Source organism: Pongo abelii, chromosome 1 (assembly GCF_028885655.2).
Source record: "Pongo abelii isolate AG06213 chromosome 1, NHGRI_mPonAbe1-v2.0_pri, whole genome shotgun sequence".
Lineage (NCBI taxonomy): Eukaryota > Metazoa > Chordata > Mammalia > Primates > Hominidae > Pongo > Pongo abelii.
The window spans coordinates 53,519,201-53,536,829 of NC_071985.2; the positions used below are offsets into that span (position 1 = coordinate 53,519,201).

Below are 17,629 nucleotides of genomic sequence, written 5' to 3' on the forward strand. Positions count from 1 at the left end.
ATTCATACTCATTTTAGATAATATTTTTGCATTACATTTTATTCTGGCTTTACCTTTCCAAGAAAGATATTTAATTCTGTAGCATATATTGTTAGTCTGCAGATGACACTTAATTTTATGAGGCTAACTTGCAACCTTCACAACCTAACAAGCCCTTTCTGTGTTCACTATCAGAAAAGTTTCAGAAAAGTTTATTAGTTAGGTATTATACATAAAGGTCTCAAATATCTCTTTCCATATCCTTTAACTCAATTTTCTTTCATGTTATGTTTAATAGTATTAGGTATGGTATCAGTAGCATTATATGTTAAACTACTTTGAGTTTTAAGAATGTGATGTTTTAGCCTAACAGGGATATATCGATTTAGTTTTGAATTTGTGTGGCCACTTTTTACTTTTTCCTGAGTGTCATCAAGAAAATTGCTTGCTGTCTCTGTTTCCTCATTTTTTATGTGAAATTAATAAAGATCACTAGTTAATGTGGGGATACATAAATTGGAAATAATTAAAATATATGTATTTTTGTCTGTGTGTGTGCATCCTGGTGGATAATATACCTTTAGAAATGGTAAGAATAATAGGTGCTAGTACAGCTTTAAATAAGGCATTAATAACATTGATAGTAATGTAGTCATGACATTTTAAAAGGAGAATGTCAGATCAGTAGTGAATAGAATAATATTTGTAAGACCTACTATTCCTTCACCTAACACACACACACACACACACACACACACACACACACACACGTTTAGAACTAAAGCCACTGAAGAATAACAGTACTTTCAGCATAGAAGTATAGCCATCCTCACCTGGTTGCTTAAGTAAGGTGTCCTGTAAAGGGTTACATTGTTAATATTTGAATTCAGTTTTCCAGAAGAGCTATTTTCTCCATTTAGTAGACTTAAATACATATGCACCAATTCATAGCTATGGTGGATGCTTAAGATTTAAAATGCAAAATATTTATTATTTAGATGTTCTTGCTTGCAATTAAATGGACAGAAGAGAGGCAGAATCCATATTCCCATCTCTTTGGCTCTTTCTGCTGGTAAGCAGAGTTGTGAAAATTTAAGTTTTATATGTAGCAGTATTCCCTTGTTCATCCTCTGGCCTTGGTTTGTTGGCTATGCAGTGCCAGTGGCATATTCATGTATGTTCTTTATTTCCTGGATTGAAGATATCATTTTGTGTCTATGAACTGATGCCTTCAATGGCCTCGGAGGTATCTCTGGTAGGCCAGTTTTGCATGATCATGGGATTCATTCTAAGGTAACTTCAGCATTTCCAACAATTTGGTAACACCCAGTTCTCCGTATCATTTTTTTTTCTTAGAATACTTCGATTAGTTTGTGTTCTGCCTTGGATTGATTTTTGCTGCTGTGAGTCTCATGAGGAACTCCATTACTTACTAGCTTTCTTTCCTCTTACCTTTACTCTTATGTATTAACAGATTAAGGGCAGTGGTTCTTAGAAAAGTCATATATTATTTGCCACCTCCCAAAGTTATACACAAAATGCAATTTATAAAACTTGCAGGCTAATTGCAATATTGTCATTTTTATTTACTCTTCTTACCTAGTAGCAATAAAGAATTCAGGGCAAAATGTGAGTGTTTAAAAAAGAGTTTATAATAATTTTTATTAAATATTTTGAAAACAAGATTTACTCTGCAAGTCACTTCATAGTATTTATAATCTACATTGCTGGTCCTCAATCATAATATTATGACATGTATAACAAATTAATTTTAACTAATGATAAGGTGCTTAGTACTTTGACTGTGTAGCTTTGCAAAATTAGAGAGGTTTCAAAGTTATTCTCTCATTGATGTCGCTCTTGCTCATTTTATTGAAGCATTATTTTTTAAATAGTGGTGGAAGTAGAAGGCATGTGTCTTGAACACTACTAATTATGCATTATGGGCCAGCTAACTACTCTGTGACAGAGCTCTTTGGGAACATTAAAAATGGTAATTACAAGTTAGTTTAGTACTGATATTGCCATGGCTGTAGGTTGGATTTATGCACAGTATACATTTTTAGATTCAAGAAATATTTATTGAGCTTCTACTCTGCAGGGTAGTGATGGTGCAATGATGAAACGGACAAAGACCTGGCCTCAAAGAAATTTTTAGCATGGATGATGGACATCAACCAGCCAAATATACAACTTGTTATATATTAATACCTGTTACAGTTATTAGCAGTTATTTGAAATTACTAGTAATTAATTAATTATTTAATCATATGATTGGGAAGTTGAAAGTCTCAAAGGTTAGGAAACATTTTCCTTATCATGGGCCATTTAAACTGAGGTTTTAAGGAAGGAGTAGAAAGATGATATTGAATGAAGGAGAGGGCAGCTTTGTCCAAGCATAGGGAATAATATATGCTGTATGTAAATTCATACTGGAAAGAAATGAGGCAACTCTAACAACAAAAAGAGGACCTCTAGCAGTTTTATAAAGATCACAGGGGCAGATTAAAAGAATTCAGTTATAAAAGCAACGTGGAGCTATTGGAGGTTTCAAGGAGAAGAATGATATATTAGTTTAGGATTTTAGAAAGATACTTAGGATGGAAAATTGATTCGAGGAAATTTGTGGGAAGGCTAATTATGACGCCATTTTCTTGATTCAAGCAAAAGGTGATAGTAAGCTGGATGAGGGTATTGGTAGTGGTGTATCAGCTGAAAGATGACAGAGAAGTGTTATATAGATATTATTCAAAGTCATATTACTCTAAACAGTATCAAAGAAAAAGCATCAGTTTTAATCTCTAATGTAACCAAATCATGTTTTTTCAGACTATTGTCCTGTACATTAAATCAAAACAAATGAAAAACTGAATTATTTGTGTTGTGATATGGTTCAGCTTAGAGCTAAGATAAGAATTTTCAAATTTATTTCATTTGAGAATAAAAATATTGTTTAAACAAAAATAACAAAAATAAAGGTAGGTGGCATAATCACTAATCCTTTTTAACTAAGCAATAATATGACTCTTGTTTGTGTAATGTGTAGGGAGAAGGAAAACCCCACTGGGTTTTCTGATTTATTGGAACTCTTTTGAAATTCAACAAGAAAGATTAAGATTGTTGAAAGCCTAAGGTGTCTAGAGAGTTTGTGTAGTCTAGCATGGAGGCTTTGCTTGTCAGATGTCTCAACTACAGTGAAAGGTAACACTAGCATGACAGAAATGGTACTTGTTGAACATGTTTATAATGCCCCTGGGATGAGATGTCTAATGCAAACATAGCCACACAATTCCCTTCCTGAGTTATTTGTTTCTAACATCAGCATTTTCAGGAAACTAGATAGTTTTTCAATGTAATATTTCTTAAAGTTCCAATTAACCACATAATTAATGAAAAGTATTGAGAATATGTTTTAGCACTTTCAACTTACAAAAATCAATGTGGTGTGTTTGCTTATAGACTGTGTTTTCTTTTTATTTAATAGCAGCTAACAACTTACATATTGTCACATTAAAATTGTTGATATCTTTACTGGAGACATTCTCACTGTTTATCACAGTCCCTATATTTATAACATATTGCAAGAAGGCTGTTAGAGCTTATAAATACGTTGATTGTAGTCCTCCTTATGTAGAGATTTTGATATAGATTACTAAAAGGAGTATATAGTAGTGTGTGATCTGATGTGTGATCACCATAACAACAATAAACAAAAAAGCAAAACATAAGAAGTTGAAGCAAAAAGCTGAGCTCTTAAGAAATTTTAATTCTATCAAGATTTAAAAAGCAAACACTGATTTTTAGAGTCACAGTTCAGAAAATTAGAGAGATGATGAAATGAAAAGCTCTTTGAGCAATGTTATAATTTGCTGCTCTTCCTATTTTTTTAAGCCATGCCTAGCAGTAGACTGGCGGTTTTCTTTGAAGAGATTGATCTAGAATGCCTCTGGATTCAGGAAAATGGGCACATTTTAAGATGAGGGTGAAGTGCTGGAATGAATGAGGATGTAGAGCAACAGAAACTCTCACTCCTTGCTGGTGGGAAAGCAAAATGGCACAGCCACTTTGGGAGACAGTTTGGCAGTTTCTCACACAACTAAATATAACTTTACCATATGATCATCCTCCTTGGTATTTACCTAAAGGAATTGAAAATTCCTTTATAAATGGATGTTTATAGTAGCTTTATTCATAATTGCCAAAACTTGACAGAAAAACTGGTACCTTCAGATAGTGGAATATCATTCAGTATTAAAAAGAAAGGAGCTATCAAGCCATGAAAAGACATGTGGGAACCTTAACTGCATATTACTAAGTGAAAGAAGCCAATCTGAAAGAACTACAAATATCAGGAGTTTGGGGAGAGAAAGATGATTTTTAGGGCAGTGAAGCTACTCCGTATGGTACTTTAACAGCGCACACAGGTTCATTATATATTTATCCAAATCCATAGAATGTGCAACCCCAGAATGAACCCTAATGTAATCCACTGACTTTGAATGATAATGATGTATCAATGTAGGTTTATCTATTCTACCAAATGTATCCTCTGGCGGAGGATGTTGATCCTATGCACATACGGTGGTAGAGGGTATGCGAGGAAGTCTCTGTTGCTTCCTTCAATTTTTCTATAAACCTAAAACTTCTCCAAAAAATAAAGCCTATTAAAAAAACAACAACAGAAGGAAGAAATGAAATGTATACCGCTGGTTGAAATATAGTTCATTATAAAATAATAAAGAAAATGCCAGTGAATCAACAAATTTTACACAGAAGTACACTGACATTTCCTGAATACAATTTATAAATTCATTATTTAAATATACATAGTTTATTCCACTATATATTTAGTCATTTTTAATAAATTTGTTTTTAAATTTTATAATATAAGCTCTTAGTTTCATTACTGAGTCAAATACTTAGAGGAGAGTTAGCTAAATTGGACAAATCTACTTGAAAACAGTAGATAGATATTTTATATCCCAAATGAAAATCGGAAAAACAGAAGCACTCATAAAATGGTCATTGAGTAGTGTGCATTGTTTTGAGCGTCCTGTCATTTGCATGCTGTGTTTATATTGCTCATGCTATTTTTCTTTTTTGTTTAAGGAAACTAAACTACTATGACTAAAGATATAGTTCTTTCTCAGTTAATCTACCCTGGTGAGGTCTTCTGAAATATGCCTACTATAGGTCTCTGTCATTGCTCATGTTTCCTTTTTTTAGTTGGCTATATTTTATACACCTCTGACTTTCCACTTAAAGAGAACTACTTATAGATTCAGTGCTACAGAAATCTTCCCCTCTTTATGGCTTTAGTACTCTAGTTATCAAATTTCTTTAATAGTTAATACACAGAAGTAGGTACACATAAAAAATGAAACTTACACAAAGGCAGATAATTATTTATATATAATGTATCAATTGTGATGCAAATATCTAGAGTACTATTACAAATAAAATATTGTGTTGTAGGCTGGGCATGGTGGCTCACTCCTGTAATCCCAGCACTTTGGGAGGTCGAGGTGGGTGGATCACAAGGTCAAGAGATTGAGACCTTCCTGACCAACATGGTGAAACCCTGTCTCTACTAAAAATACAAAAATTAGCTGGGCATGGTGGTGTGTGCCTGTAGTCCCAGCTACTCGGGAGGCTGAGGCAGGAGAATCACTTGAACTGGGAGGTGGATGTTGCAGTAGCCAAGATCACACAATTGCACTCCAGCCTGATGACAGAGTGAGACTCTGTCTCAAAAAAAAAAAAAAAAAAAGAAAAAGAAAAAAAAGAAAAAAAAATTGTCTTGTAAACTACATTGAAAATAGAAGCTCTTATTTGGAAATGTCATGGGAATTCTATATTTAATATATTTTCTAATATTTTCCACTTTATTTTAATTATGTAATAGAAACGTAATGAATCTATTTTCTGCAATCCCATAAATCTTCCCAGCTCTGCTCCTGTATGGTAGCATGCCATACCAACATGATTACTTTCTATTACGCCATGAAGTGAAAGAGTTTCAGTAACACTGAACAAGGGATTGATGTATTTAGAGCCATTCTTATGTAAATCATAACTCCCAGGTGGCTTGAAAATAATGACAAGTTATTTTGACAATTAATACAAGAAACTTTTAATGTTTTTAAAAATATATTTTTAACAAATGGAAGAGACCCTTGAGAAGAATAAATTGATGAAACATTGTATCATGTACATTTTACTCGTTTAGTACTGCTATATACATTCTGCTTAGAAAACACCCATTTACAATGTCTCCATAGAGTAGTATCAAAAATATAAAATATTTAGTGATAAATATTACAAAATATTTGCAAGACCTGTATAATTAAAAGTAGAAAATATTGCTGGGAATATTAAAAAGATCTAAATAAATGGAGAGATACACTGTGTTCATAGATTATAAGAGTCAATATTGTTTAGATGCCAAAGCTCCTGATAGTAAGTGTTGTGTTTGTTTTTGTTTTTGAAACATATGGTAAGCTGGTTCTAAAATTTATATAGAGATGTAAAATTGGAGGACTTACACTATGTGAATTCAACACTTATCATAAAGCTATAGCAATCAAGGCAGACAAATAGGTCAATGGAATAGAACAAAGAGTAGAGAAACCAATCCACACGTATATGATCAACTGATTTATGGCAAAGTTACAAAGGCAATTTAGTGGAGAAAAGATAGTCTTTTCAACAAATGCAGCTGAAACAATTGCATATTCATATGCAAAAGTATTACTTTTGATCTATTACAAAGCACCAAGAGCAGAAATTAAATAAAAATGGATTGTAGAACTAAATGCAAAACTTAAGGTTATAAAATCTCTAGACAAAAACATAGGAGAAAATTTTTGTGGTTTTGAGTTAGCCAATGATTTCTTAGATGTGATAATATAACCATGATCTATAAGGTAACAAATTTACAAATTTGACTTATTTAGTCAGTGTTAAGAGGATGGAAAGAGAGGCTGCAAACCAGGAAAAACTATGTGCAAATTACACATCTGCAAAGGCTTAAATGTAGAATATTTCACACAACCTCAAAACCCCATAATAATGGAACACACAAACCACTTTAAAGTGTGCAAAATATTTGAGTAGACGCTTTAAAGGAGATAAACTCATGGCTAGCAAGAATGGGGAAAGATGCTCAATATCAGTATTTATTAGGGAAAAAATTAAAATCATAATGAGATACCACTACAAACCTATCAGAATGGCTGAAATTAAACAGATTTACGTGTCACATGTTGACAAAGGTATGGATTAACTGGAAGTCCTATATTTTGGTGGTGGGACTGAAAAATGGTACCACCACTTAAAAAAGTCCAGTAGTTTCTAAAGAAGCTAAACATTTGCTTATCATATGATCCAGCAAGTATACAACCGAGTTTTTACATAAAAGATTAAAAAATAAGAATTATACATAGATATTTATAGCTGTGTCCATTATAATAGCCAAAAAATGAAAGAAAGAAAAAGCAAAAGTCCATCAAGAGGTGGATGGAAAAACAAACTGTGGTACATTCATATGATGGAGTGCGTCTCAGCCATATAAAGGAACGGTCTATCGACATGAACAGAAACGTAGATGAATTTCAAAATAGTTGTATAAAGTAAAAAATGCTACATTTTATAAAGGAAAAATTGTGTGATTCATTTCTATAAAATTCTAAATAATGCAAATTTACCTTTAGTGACAGAAAACAGTTCAGTAGTTGCTTGGGAATGGAAGGCAATGACGAGGGGTAGAAGGAAGGGTTTATGAAGGAACAGAAGGAAAATTTTGGTGGGGGCTGATGATGCATACATTCATTATCTTGATTGTGGTGTCAAAATTCATCAAAATTGTATGCCTTAAACACATACAATTTATTAGATGTCAATTATACCTCAATAAAGGTCTTCAATTTTTATAAAATCACCATGTTGCTAATGACTTCCATATTAGGAAGCACAGCTCTAGAAGTTTGTTATTCCTTTCAAATCTTCCTCTCATCATCCTACTATAGAATTTTTTATGTCTATCTTTAATGCAAACAAAATTTTACAGTGTCAACTTTGTTATTTTCTCTGCCTTGAGAAATGCTTTATTATACAACCAGACTTCCTAAAATAATGCTCCTAGCTTGTTATTCCAAGCAAAACGTATCCTTTTCTATATAGATTCTTTTTTATACAGCTGAAAACATAGCTGAGAAGAGCCTTAATAATATTGGAATATAGTATATTCATTTTATAGATGGGGAAATTGAGGTTTGGAAAGACTGACTTATCTATGTTATTGACAAAAATGATACTATTGCTGGAATCCACTTCTCTGTATTCTTTGTTCAAGTTTTATTTTAGATTTTGTTTTTTTCACTAAACCACACAGATTCCATACGTCCTCTTCTTGAAGCCCTCCAACACCTCTTGGAGATGGATATTTCCTACTTACCCAACCTTATCCTTGCTCTCAAATATTTAACTCTATTATGTGTGTTATAAATATCATTGTCCTCCCTAGTTCCAACATGGTTGTCACTGATTTTACATTATGGACACCCATTGCCTTTGTATGTTGTGTCCTTTCTCCATACTTTATTGTATTTTCTGCCCATCTGCTTAGTTGTCTTCATTTGCAATTGTCTTAGTGTAAGTCAGTGTCAAATACTACTTTCCCAAAATAACTTGTCTCCTCTTCTTCCATAATACAAGTATTGTAGTCAAGTACTTGAATACTTAGATATACCCGATTATCCACCTCTTTCTCCGTTAAATGTAAACCCATGATTAAGTTCTCCCTTAGTCCATTTAGGCTGCTATAACAAAATACCATAAACTGGGTAGCTTATAAACAACATGTATATATTTCTCACAGTTATGGAGGCTGGGAAGTATAAGATTAATGTTTTGGCAGATTCAGTGTCTGGTGAGGGTGCCGATCCTTACAGAGAGTGTCTTCTTACTGTTTCCTTACATGGTGGAAGGGGCTAGTTGGCTCTCCGCAGTCTCTTTTATAAGGACACAAATCCCAGTCATTGGGGCTCTTTTTCGTAATTCAGTTATCTTTGAAAAAGCCCCATCTCCTAATAATATCATTTAAAGGTTAGAATTTGAACATATGGATTTGGAAGGGAGACACAGACTTTCAAACCATAGTAAGTCCTCACCCATGGAATTGGTGTAAGTGTCCCGCTTCCTCGATAAAGACTTCAAATGATAACAGGCTTTTCCAAACTCTTTTCTTTTAAGGGGGAATATGCATATATCAGCCTATCTTTGTCCTTGACAATGATAATACTCAAGGAAATGGGAAAGTTAAAATCTGTGAAGTATTCCTATTTCTGAAAAACCACATGAACTATAATTCACTTGGCCGGGCGCGGTGGCTCACGCCTGTAATCCCAGCGCTTTGGGAGGCCGAGGCGGGCATATCACGAGGTCAGGAAATCGAGACCATCCTGGCTAATATGGTGAAACCCCGTCTCTAGTAAAAATACAAAAAAAAAAAAAAAAAAAAAAAAATTAGCCGGGCGCAGTGGTGGGCGCCTGTAGTCCCAGCTACTCACAAGGCTGAGGCAGGAGAATGGCGTGAACCCGGGAGGCGGAGCTTGCAGTGAGCCGAGATCGCGCCACTGCACTCCAGCCTGGGCGACAGACTCTGTCTCAAAAAGAAAAAGAAAAACAAATACAATTCACTTGCTTAAAGTGCTGTGAGAATAACAAACTGCTTCTTCCCCACCTCCAATAAGGTACTGCATTAATGACTATTTGCCTTATACTGCTTTACTTTATCCAATTAATACAAGGCCAGAAGTCTTTCACCTTGTGAACTCAGCTTCATTCCCTGCCGGGACCAATCATTAATGGGCCTAAGAGTATAGTAATGGCCCCATTTTCTCCAGTATCTACAACTGGAAATCAGGTTTATTGCCCTAAACTTGAGGAGGGTCCTCAGCTTAACTATGCCAATAAACTGTGTGCCTACTAAGATTCCACCTTTTGCAAAGTAGTGGGGTTTAGAGATTTGCATTAGAATTTCTTAAAATCTTCCTTCTAGATGTGAGCTATTAGGTCAATTATTTAACTTCCCTATTGTATTGTCCTATAAAACAAAAGAATACCTACATAGATAAAATATGAGAACGTAATAGAATTTTAGAAAAAAATGTTAAATTTACTTTTCCTGTTGTCTTAGAGTTTTGATTGATGTCCCTGTATAGATGATAATGGATGTTAAACAGCCACACATTCAAAAGAGTGATGCTGGTGCATCCTGGTAAGACTCTAAAAAGTGGCCAAAAATACGTTCTAGACTCTCCATTCCAACCCCTAATTCCAGCCTATGTATAGGAGAAAGCTGGAGGGCCATGAAAGGGCCTGATCAAAATCAGGAGTTCTTTGAAAACAAATATTTGTGTAACAGAGAATATGATGGTGTTTTCCTACCCGCAGCCATTGGAGAGGGGAAAAGGATGGTAATCCCCACATGCCAAACCCAGGACCATGGCAGGATTGGTGTCATTATAGAATCCCAGGACAGTGAGAGAGATTTAATAGTGTTGATATGTATTCCTCAGATTTTGGAAGTAAAAGTCTGGTGTCTGACTTGTGCAAAAGAATCAAAATCTAGAAGATAACGGGAGGTCTGCTGACAGCCTAGGAGTGAGGAATGAGTGCAGGGAGAGTGAAGCCGTGGTCAACTACAATAAACTCAAGCTGTGTCAGATCCATCTTGAAAACACCTGACCAAGATGCGTGCCTGAAAGGTCATGTGTGAGGGCAAACTGCTTGTTTTATGACACAGTGTTTCATTTTTTTTCCTTGATGGCTGTTTATAGATAATTTTTTCCCTTTTATAACAATGAAATAGAATAGAGATCACTTATAGGTTTCTGTACAACATCGTTTAGGTTAATATTCAACTTGCAAATTGAAGGTAAGGTGTTGAATCAGAAAAATACTTGATCACAAAAATAAAATAATGATACCAAATTTCTATGTCTGACATGATGCTGATTCCTTATATAAAAAGGGAATTCATATTTGACTTTCAATGACCATCACATAGTAGTGTAAATCCTTTAACAGAAACAGACTTTGTAAGTTTCACTTAATACTTATTTTATCTTTGCTTTAAAAATTAGTCAGTTACTATTTTTCTACTCTTAATGTTTTTGATAAATGGCAAAAATGAGTCAGTTTTTACAAGATAAATAGTTGTTATTTCAAAAAGAAAAGGAACTTGAAGTTAGGAATAATTTTGTGATGCTTTTCATATCATTCACAGTAGAATCATTGAGGAAGGTTCAATAAGAAAGAGCTTGTTGATTCAATGGTCTGTGGAATTTCATCAGCCTTTCATCTCCTATTGATGTTAATATCGTGCCAAGATGATTCACATAAGAAGCCATGCGCATGATTTTGTCTCTAATTTTGGTTCTGAGCCAAGTAATAAAACATTGTGAATCCAATCTTATCACTACCATAATGGTAAATATTAGCTGTGAAATAAAAAAAAATTAATCTCATTAGTTTTAGAGATCATGATCTGCAGTATAAAAATATTGCTTTAATTAATCAAATTGTATTTCAGACAATGTGAAAATACTTTCATTTCAACTGCATGAAGATTACATAGAAGAAAATACAGATGAAGTTCTTTATTGTTTCTCATTCATAGAATTTATTTCCACTAAGTTTTTTAAAAAATGGGTATGTATTAGGCATGTATATTTATGGGGTTTATGAGGTATTTCAATACAAGCATAAGTTACTATTTTTTAAGAAGTGAAAGAGGAGAAAAATTAACACTAAAAGTGTTCCTGATAGTTTTCACAAATACTTTTTTCAAGACTCATAATAATTTTACAAGCAAGTCTTTATTATCTCTGTTTTTATAGGCAAAAAATCTAAGTGTCATAGGTTAAATGATTTGGCCAAATCAAAAAGGTAGTGATTTAGCAGGACTAAACATCTTTTCCAGATTCTAAATAGTGTGTATGATTTTCCCATAAATATTATGTATTCTTGAAGCTAAAGAAATTGTGGAGACAAAAGTGGCTCCACCTTGATCTGCCCTGTTGATTTCTGATTAGCTCTAGTCCCATGAAAGCCTCCTGATTATTTTTTTATTATACTTTAAGTTTTAGGGTACATGTGCACATTGTGCAGGTTTGTTACATATGTACACATGTGCCATGTTGGTGTGCTGCACCCATTAACTCATCATTTAACATTAGGTATATCTCCTAATGCTATCCCTCCCCACTCCCCCCACCCCACAACAGGCCCTGGTGTGTGATGTTCCCCTTCCTGTGTCCATGTGTTCTCATTGTTCAATTCCCACCTATGAGTGAGAACATGCGGTGTTTGGTTTTTTGTCTTTGCGATAGTTTGCTGAGAATGGTGGTTTCCAGCTTCATCCATGTCCCTACAAAGGACATGAACTCATCCTTTTTTATGGCTGCATAGTATTCCATGGTGTATACGTGCCACATTTTCTTAATCCAGTCTATCATTGTTGGACATTTGGATTGGTTCCAAGTCTTTGCTATTGTGAATAGTGCTGCAATAAACATACGTGTGCATGTGTCTTTATAACAGCATGATTTATAATCCTCTGGGTATATACCCAGTAATGGGATGGCTGGGTCAAATGGTATTTCTAGTTCTAGATCCCTGAGGAATCACCACAGTGACTTCCACAATGGTTGAACTAGTTAACAGTCCCACCAACAGCGTAAAACTGTTCCTATTTCTCCACATCCTCTCTAGCACCTGTTGTTTCCTGACTTTTTAATGATTGCCATTCTAACTGGTGTGAGATGGTATCTCATTGTGGTTTTGATTTGCATTTCTCTGATGGCCAGTGATGCTGAACATTTTTTCATGTGTTTTTTCACTGCATAAATGTCTTCTTTTGAGAAGTGTCTGTTCATATCCTTCACCCACTTTTTGATGGGGTTGTTTGATTTTTCTTGTAAATTTGTTTGAATTCTTTGTAGATTCTGGATATTAGCCCTTTGTCAGATGAGTAGATTGCAAAAATTTTCTCCCATTCTGTAGGTTGCCTGTTCACTCCAATGGTAGTTTCTTTTGCTGTGCAGAAGCTCTTTAGTTTAACTAGATCCCATTTGTCAATTTTGGCTTTTGTTGCCATTGCTTTTGGTGTTTTAGACATGAAGTCCTTGGCCATGCATATGTCCTGGATGGTATTGCCTAGGTTTTGTTACGTTATTTTTTGTCCTTACAGTTCTTAAACTTTAAAAACTTCAGTGTAAGAAATGTCAGTGTTGATGTTATTGCACAAATTATAGGCCATGATGTACATAGTATTCTTACCAGTTCTGGAGGGTTGTCTGTAATTGTCTTGCTGAAGCACTATACCTTTTCCTTATGGAATATAAGTGTATGGAATAAGCATAGGGAATATATTCCCTATGGAATGTAAGTCTGGGAGGTGATAGTGTAGAGATCTACCTGCCTTGTTGCCTCCCAAGGCCACACTTCTGTCTCTAAATTCCACCATTAAAATACTTTTTACTGGCAAACTGCGTGTTTCTGCCTCATTCTTTGGTTTCTAGGCTCCTGTGGTGTTTGGGGGCCGCTTTGCACATGTGACCCTTTCACAGAACGGAGATATATATCGGAATAAAGCTATAATCATAATTTAGGACTAATCAATATCTCTACAGGCAAAAGAAAGTGGAACTTCAACTGTTCCTTAGGGCAATATGGACTGGTGTTTTTGAAGAAGCAAAGTGGAAATGATTAGACAGCAGGGACTCTTTGCAGAAAAACGTGAGAAGCAAAGAAAAATTTCTCAGAAAAGGAGATTTGAAGCACAATTGTCATCAGTTCATAGAAGAATTTTGAAGGTAAATAGCTTAACGTTTGTCACCTGACCCCTTCCCCAGAGTTCCAACCACATATCACTGATATCCAGAGAAGTGATAAATTAGTTTTTACTCACCAGTGTCTTACATATTCCATACCTTTCAGTCCACTAAGAGCAAGTGTATCTTATATGCTGCTTTTATTTTTAATATATGGAGATCATGATCTTACTGCTTGGCAGCATAATGCATTTTGATATGCAGCGTAGGGAACAATTGTCATTTTGGCTGTCTATTATTATCTCATGTACAATTTGCTATGTAACATCGCTCAATGCCTTGTATGGCACTGCAACCTTCTATGTAACTTTTGATCTTTTAATTTGAATTTCAGATTATTATTATTTTTACTCAGATGTATTGTGGTTCTTAACATTTTCCTCAGTAGAATAGTATTTTATCATTTTCCCTTAACTATTTCTTAGTTCTCTATCTTGTTGGTGCCAAGTATTTGAAATGCAGAATAAGTCCATAATTAAACTCTGTGTGCCCAGAAGTGAAGGATCAGGGCAATTACTTTAATACATTCAAATCTAATGCAAATTTCAGTAATTAGCCATGTGTATTTGTTTATCTAAGCATATATAAACATAGAAAAGGTACAATAAAATTTATTATTTTAATCTTATGGGACAACCATCGAATATGTGGTCTGTCATTTATCAAAAGTCCTTATGCGGCACATAACTGTCACAGGAAAAGAGACGAAGAGTTGTAAGGGTGTCTTAGTCAGCTCTAGCTGCTATAAAAAAAAAAATCCATGCACTGCTTATAAGCAACAGAAATCTATCTCTCACAGTTCTGAAGGTTACGAAGTCTGAGATCAGGATGCTGGTATTGCCGGGTTCTGGTGAGGTCCTCTTCCAGGTTGCCAACTGACAACTTCTCACAGTGTCCTCATGTGGCAAAAGGGGCAAGAGAGCTCTCTGACTTCTCTTTATAAGGACACTAATCCTGTCTGTGAAGGTTCTGGCCTTCTAACATAATCATCTACTGTAGGTGCCATTTCCCAATACCATCACAGTAGGGGTTAACATTTCAACATGTAAATTTTAGAGAGGTCACAAACATTTAGTATATAGCAAGGGGTGTATATTTTTGGCAAGAGTTACTTTTATTATTATCCCAGGGATTAGTAAGAGCTATAATGTTATTGCTTTAATCCTGTAGTATTTGTTGGTATTGTCTATGAATTACAGCATTTTGATTGATTGTAGCAAGTGTGAGCATTTTTATTGTAATATTGGGTGAACACAATTTCTGGACATTCCATAAATGAGACTTGATAGATAATGATTCATTGTTCTGTTTGTTTGATAGCACTAGTTAATAAAGTGTGTTTTATTTTGTTGGTTTGAAGTAAACGTTGGCTGATAGGACTTAGAAGGTGTCATTGAGTCACAAGTGATATCCAAGAGTCTGGTTTAGCTGGAATGAGTGTTGCTAGTGGTGGTAGAATAGGAGGAGGAATGCTAGCCTAAGTGTTGATGTTTGTGGTGATGTTACTAAGACTGATCTACCCAAATAGTCAACAGTATGGTTCCAATGTCCCCAGACTGACTCATGTTATTTTCCTCCCCTTGGTGTACACATTGCATGCTGTTTTCAGCCATATCTTGTCAGTGGTAGGGTGTAAATTACCAAGACTAACATGATTCTCCAGTGGATGTGTAGTTACCACTAGCAAAGGTAAAAACTTTTCAGATAAGGAGGAAGAATGACATAGTAGAGGTTAAAGATGGAGGTCATATTCAGCAAGAAGCAAGAGATCTGATTTTACGCTTGGTATCGACCAAATGGCATTACCTGGTCTGGGGCGGTGGGGCAATTACTTCTACATCATGTTGAATTTCTACATGTTGAATTTTCTACAACAGACAAGAAAAAGATGAAATTACCCAGCGATATTCCTTTGTTGTCGGCAGTAATGCCAGGGCTTCCATGCTAATTGGTTTGCATCTTTCTGTGCAAACTAGCAATTGTGGTTGTGTCTACTGTGGGTGTATATACCAGCAGAGGTCTCAGTGTCTCTACAGGTGGTCTCCTCATTGGCAGTGAATTTAAATATGATGTACTTATGCCATAAAAGGGTGAACTTAATATTACTTGGACTATGGGGAGTATTTTTAACCTCTTGGAGGGCCATTGTCATCCAAGTTCTCTGAATAGGCCCTGTTTTAAGGCTCATATTTCTTTTTATGATACATGTTCCTATAAAATAATAGAGTAAGTGAAAATACCAAGCAATATTAATGTATAATGTTGACTGTTCAAATAACCAGGAGCACCTGCAAGGCTTCTCCCATGCTTATGGCTTATGGCATTTACTAATGGCAGTTGGCAGGCAACTCAAGCACCAATATATACCAGTCTGAACAAGGAAGGACATGCAATTGCCCACCACACCAAACCTGCACATAGTCGTTGACCTAGAAACATGTACTATGGCAAATTTAACCACATGCTGGGGTTGCTTCTGCCAGCCTGATTTTATGTAACACAGAATAATACTCTCCCCTGTCCAGGTTCCCCTGCAAACCTCATTTATCATAATGAGCCTATTCCAATAACTGTCCACATCCAACAATAATATACAGAGACTGATATCATGCAGATATCTGGACAATAATAAATTGAGCCCATAACCAATTTAGTAGACTCGAGTGCTCATATCATACATGCTTATTTTACCCTAACCTTTATCAACACTGTCTGCAATTGCACCAAACTACAAAAACTTGCCTTCATAGAGACACAGAATAGAAGAAGTATTGTGGGCCTGTAAGGGAACCAAATGGCTTTTCCTCCTCAGACCCTGGACGATATTTCCTGCACTTTGATTTGGATCAAAATTCCAGTAGATTTTTACTCAGCAGTGGAAGCCCACCACGCCCCCTCCTTCCAAAGTTCTTGCCTCTATAAACCACACTAGCCACAACTCTCCAATGCTGCAAATGAGTTTTCCTAATAGTCTTTAAAGTGCTAACCACTTTAGGATCACATATTTCTGGGACAGTAAGAATAGTGTATGTACAACATACCAAACACAATTAAAGAAACACAGTTATCCATGTCTAAGGAGTTAGCCACACAAATTAAACAAATGGCCCAAGGACTAAAACACTTGTTTGAATCTTACCATACATTAGTGGCCGTTATGTTAGATAATTCCATAGTCCTATATTTTTTATTTGCTACCAAACAAGGGGTCTGTACTCCAGTTAAACATCTTGTGGTATGTGGATAGGTAGGAACATGGAGCAAAGGGGCCATAATAGCACTGGACTGCCCAAACAGATTGAGCAAATTAAAGTCTTTTCTGGGCGGCTGTTTGCTTTGCTTTTCCTTAGTACATGGTCAGACAAGCTGCAAATGCCCTCTGAAATCCTAATTCACATCCTTTTAAGAGTCTGAGTCTTAAAGATATTTCATCACTGGCTCTAAATGCAAGTATTAGATTGTAAAACAATACGAGACCAAGGAATGGATTGTTATATACATGAGATAAGGATACCCTCTGTGTTATTGACCCTCTGTTATTTACTTCTTTGTGGCAAGCTGGGGCCAATTAGCTCAGAAGGCCTCCAGCATCAAACCCAAAATTGTACACAGTGGTTTTACACATAGCTCCAAAAAGCAGATTATAAAAAGCAACTTAGGCTATCTTCTATGTATACCATACAAAACTGCATTTAACGTCCACTAGCCATTGATAAAATAAACCCTGTAGCTAAGAAGGAGCCCCAGCTGCT

At 35.3% G+C, this 17,629-nt stretch overlaps 1 long non-coding RNA gene across 1 annotated transcript in view; it reads left to right on the top strand.

Moving 5' to 3' along the window:
- The window catches only part of LOC112133132 (uncharacterized), a 42,299-nt gene that overhangs the window by 13,439 nt on the left and 11,231 nt on the right, over positions 1-17,629 (top strand). Inside the window, exons 2-3 of the long non-coding RNA XR_002914806.2 lie at positions 11,576-11,694; positions 13,677-13,859. This is a non-coding gene — a long non-coding RNA (uncharacterized LOC112133132). The remainder of the gene's footprint in view (positions 1-11,575; positions 11,695-13,676; positions 13,860-17,629) is intronic.